This window comes from Cucumis sativus, chromosome 3 (genome assembly GCF_000004075.3).
Source record: "Cucumis sativus cultivar 9930 chromosome 3, Cucumber_9930_V3, whole genome shotgun sequence".
Taxonomy (NCBI): Eukaryota; Viridiplantae; Streptophyta; class Magnoliopsida; order Cucurbitales; family Cucurbitaceae; genus Cucumis; species Cucumis sativus.
In genome coordinates this window covers 21,837,750-21,843,095 of record NC_026657.2, presented here as the reverse complement: position 1 = coordinate 21,843,095, position 5,346 = coordinate 21,837,750, and the positions used below count along the sequence as shown (strand labels likewise).

General features: G+C 27.5%; 1 pseudogene; it reads right to left on the bottom strand.

The window, feature by feature from the left end:
* Window positions 1-434: 434 nt before the first annotated feature.
* On the bottom strand, window positions 435-4,215 carry LOC116402779 (annotated as a pseudogene).
* Window positions 4,216-5,346: the final 1,131 nt, after the last annotated feature.

The window sequence follows — 5,346 nt, the reverse complement described above, 5'->3', positions numbered from 1 at the left end:
ACATTTTCTTTAAATTTAATGATATTTTTTTAAAATAAATTGAAAATTTATGTAGATTTTAAACAAAACCCTAACAGTTTTCATAAACAAAAACTAACGGTAATCATATTTTTTAACTCATTATGAAGTATATAAGGGTATGTTTTGAAAGTTGGGGGTGCTTTGGATACACAATTCAAACTGTAAGGACATTTGGTATAATTTAGCCTTAAATTTTATCGGTAAAAATTAGGATTATTATATTTGATATAACAGCAGAATTTAAATTAGTGTGGATATAATACAAAATATTTTCATTGATACACTGAAACTTGAACTAGAGTTTAAAAATAAAATTGGTGTGCCAAGATAGCATTAAAGATAGTATCTTTCATAATCTCAAGTACAAAAAGAAAGTATAAAAATAAATATGATTCAACTAAACATAAAACATATATGTTAACCAAGTCCGTGAATGTATCTTTTAATATATAGTAAAAAAATAAGAAAAATTCATGACTCAAGTTTAGATGATTCGAATTCACCACTTACAGTTTATCACAAAAATAAGGGAAGAGATGAAAGAGGAATTTAAACATGTTTATTTAAAAGAAAAAGAAAAGGAAAGGTTAGCATTAACTCCTAATTAACATGGAGAATATATATATATATATATGTGTGTGTGTGTGTGATGGATATCCCAATGTTTGGGGCATGCAGGTAAAAGGAAGGATGGCTTAAAAAGTGTCATTGTAAGCTTGAGCCCAATAATCAGCTCCATTAATGTCACTTTGTACATGTTGTGTGCAAGATACAGGTACCAAACAAAGCCCTCTACCCCTCAAGTCCTTTGCCTTTTCTTCTTCATCCTCCTGTCCATAAAAACAATTTACTACTCAAACTAATTCTCCAAACCATGCCTTTCATACATCTATATATCACCCTCATCTTTAGAGACCAATCTTAGTTTACTAGCTAAAACTTCATTTGATAACTAACATTTTGTTTTTGGTATCTAGGTTTGAAAACTAAAAAAAAAAAAAAAAAGTGTAATTTTTCATTAGTTAATTAAAAAACAAAAAGTAAGAAGTCTACCTACGTACACTCTTCTCTATACTATTGACATAGAGAAGAAAGAATTATCTTTGTACATTGGCATTAATTTTTTTATTCCAATTTTATTTTCTCATTTTCTCTATTTTAAATCATGTATTGTCTAAATGAATTCTCAGTCATTTTTAAGATGACAAATTTAAAAGTATCACATGTATGACCTGCCACATTCTAACAAGCCAAAAGTTATATATATATATATATATAAAATGACACAACAACATTTGAAAGACCTAATCTTTATGCACTAAATAGTACTTTCAAGTGTCAATGATCAAATTTCAAACACTAAATTGATTCTTTTTATTACCAAACAAAAGGATTAATCAACTAACTAAGATTATATTTTGATAAAATATAAAAAAATATAGTTGTCAATTAGAGCATGGAAGATGAGATACCCATCATGGAACGTAACTCAATATATATAGTTAAGATTTTGAAATATAAATAAAGTTGATTTCTATTTTAAGCCCTACATTTAAATATATAAATGGGAATCATATGCCTATAATATCCTATAAAGATGATGATGAGAATGATGGGGTGTAATTGCTAATAAATTACAGACACTTAAATAGATCAATATATTGAGAAATAAGATTAAAAAAGCACACACACACCTGGGAAGGAGGGTAGTTTTCTTTTCAGGCTATTGTCATTCAAGAGCTGCTGCAATAATTTAATGGCCAGTAAATTAATAAAAAAAATAAACATATATATAATAATATAACTATTTTTTATTTTAAAAAGTTGTAATCTTTAGAAAACCCTTTAATAATGATTTCAAAACAATTAGGAAGTCACAAACAATGCTTTTAGGGTAACTTTTATATAATGATAAAGTTGTATAAAAAGCTGAGAACCTTATTGTTCTTTCACTTCCTTTCCTTTATGAATAAAATATAAATTTTCTTTTTCTTTTTCCCTTATTTTTTATATTTTAATCTTCTTTTTTTCTTTGAGATGCTTTCATATTTTGAAGTCCTCCCTTTTATTTAACAAATGATGGATCCAATAAAAGCATATATTAATTACCTGACCAAGATCTTCAGCAAATACACAACTTCTTCCATTATTGTCATCTTCAACTTCTCTCAAATAATTTTCTTCCATCATTTAATGTTCTCTTCAAAGTACACAAAACATATATTCATAATATAATTAGTTTTTCATATCTTTTCAATTAATAGGAAGAAAAAAAAAGGTTATTGGGGTTTGAATGGAAATGTAGAAATGGGGTCAAAAAATTTCAACTTTTTTTAGAAAAAGGAATTTTCTTTTTGAGTAACGAAGAAAGTTGTCAAATGGGTTTTGAAGAAATTAAAGGATCTTACAAGTTGCTCCTTTTTCTTCGTGGATTTTGATGAATTGCCCAAATATGGAGAGATAAGAGCCTGAAATATATTCAATAACAATTCGTTTTTAAAACCAAAAATGGGGGGAAAACATGGAAAAAGAATCATTAAATTCACAAAATTTTGGACTAGGAATGATTTAATTTCAATTTAGGTTTAGAGAAAACTTGACCTCAATTTGACTCTGAAGGAATCTCACATACCCAATAGCCTCTGACAAGACAGAAGCAGTGTCAGTCTGCAAAAAAACACAAAAAAGGAACAAAAAAAAAAAAAAGAAAAAAAAACACAACAACATGGAGAAGTATTCTTTTAAGGTTATAAACAAGAAGAAAAAGACCAACATGAACTTAAAGAAAACAAAGATCTTTTTTCTTTTTCTTTTCTTTTTTTGGTATATTGAAATGAAGAAGAGAAAAATAATCGGAGAATAATAAATAAAAATTATGATCTTAAAACAATGATCTTTCTTTTAATTATACCTTGCCAAATGGAGAAACCAACTGATGGAGAGCTGTGATTCTATCCCTACCTTCTCCTTTCTCACCTGATTCACAACACAAAGTAAGAAGAAAAGAAAATCAATAGTTTTTAGGGGTTTGATTTAATGTTTTAATACAAACTAATCGATATAAAGAGTCGTTTTTCCGTCATGTTTACCTTTGCCGGAGGCTGCCCGAAGGAAGGCTGAACCCTAGCCTTCTTCCACACTCCCCCATTGGTGGTTGGACTAGCACACTTGATCATAGAACACAGAAGTTTAAAATTTATAAAATTAAAAAAAAAAGAAAAAAAAAGAAACCAAGGAAATAGAAAAAGATATATATTTTTTACCTGATCAGATGAAAATTTGTGATCAAGGATTTGATTTTTGGAATCAACTTTGTTGAAAGAGAAATCCAGTAAAGCATTATTGTTATTGATAGAAGAATTGGGAGAAGAAGAAATAGTAAGTGGCCTGGTCATTTGAGAGAGCTTAGCTGATGAAGAAGAAGAAGATGAAGAAGGTGATGATAGTTCTTTTTCATTATTGTTCCATAAAAATCCAAACTCTTACTATTTTGTGAGCAAGTAATTTCTTGTTTCATCTGATCAAGATTATTATTATTATGATCTTGATGATGATGATGATCACCAACTCCAAATCTTGAAAATGGAATCAATATTCTCCCTTCCAAATTTTCCAACTTTTTTTGTTGTTGAAAATTATTATTCAAAGCCAACTTATCTTCATCAGCAACATCCTCTTCGTGCAATCCACCTCTGAAAGAAAAGACACAAAATTTAAACTTTCATTTAAAAAAAATAGAGAATAACAAATTGATTAAATAGAGGTGGGAAATTTGAAATCTTTACAAAAGTAATTGACTCCATGATTGTGAATTAGGGTCTTGATTATGATGATGATCAGCCATGGAACTCAAAGGAAGTGATGAAGATGATCCAAGAACACATTGAGGAGAATTTGGTGGAAACATATTCCACCAATTACTAGGGTTTCCACCCATCATTTTCCTCAACAAAAAATTCTCTCTACAAAAATATATCACCTTTTTTTTAGTTTATGCTTTCAAGAGAATCAAACCCACCTGAAAAAAATATATTTTGAGAAAAAGAAAAAGGAAAAAAGAAAAAGAGAGAAAGAAAGAGAACAACTTTACTTTTGTGTTGCTTTCTATCCACACTTTGTCATATATATATTAATCCAAACAAAACCCTAATTAGCTAAAAACCCTTTAGATTTCTTACTCTTTCTCTCTTTTAATTTCTTCGAATTCTCAAATGGGGTGGAAAGATTTGAAGGAAATTTGTTGAATTGTTTATGATCTAGGCGCAAATAGTACTTTACAGAGAAGTACTTCTTCTCTTCATTAATTTTTATATATAATAATTATATTCTTTGGCCTTTACTTTTCTATAAAGTTATAGCATCATAAAGCTGATGGGCTGTTTTTCCAGGTCATTAAATTTGATGAGGTTTTTTCTTTTGGAGATAAAATTGAGAAGGTTGAAGATTTTTGGGGTTTTTTTTTTATTATTATTATTTAGTTTATTTAGGGTGTTCTATATATTATATACTATGTTTTGTTGGTTTCTAAATATATTTATTTCCTGATATATTGTTGGAAGTTATTAAAATTTATACCTTTAATATGTGTTCTAATTAATTTAGTCTCTCAACAATGGGTGAAAATTAGCATTAATTAGCTAGTGATGAAGGTCGTAGGTAATAAGTATGAATTGGCAGAAATTTGAAGAGGAAAAAGATCAAAGTAGTGGTCTTCCAAGAGATTAAATTTTTTAATTCAAATTATGGACTTGGGGTAATAATTTCTCTTTCACTTTTCATTTTTCTGCAACTTATTTTAAGGAGGGGAGTTGGTTATATTTGACCCATTGTAAAAACGAAAACAAGTTTTTAAAAACAGTTCCCTTTTAAAATTTTCAAAATTTTTCTTGATTTTAAAAGAAAAACATTGATAAAATGTATATAAGAAAAGAAGAAGTTTTTAGAAGTTTATGATAAAAGATAGATCTTATAAGTTTAATTTTCAAAAGTAAAAAATAAAAAAATCAAATGACTATCAAACATGCATTTAAGCTCTTACTCTTAGATGACCTATGTTCCTCTTTAAAAAAATCATTTTTGTAGATATAATTTTAATTTTATTTTATATATAATATATATTTTAACCCATTGAATTAGATTTTTAAAAAACAACTCCTTTAACCTTAGAATGACCATTATATGTTTGGGTTTGGTATGTAAGCATATGTTTTAGGTACTAATAGTAAATATATATTTGTGCAATAATTCACAGATGAAATTAGAATAATATAGTAACATAATAATATAAAAAAATATGGTGCAAGATCTAAGTGGGTTAATAAAATA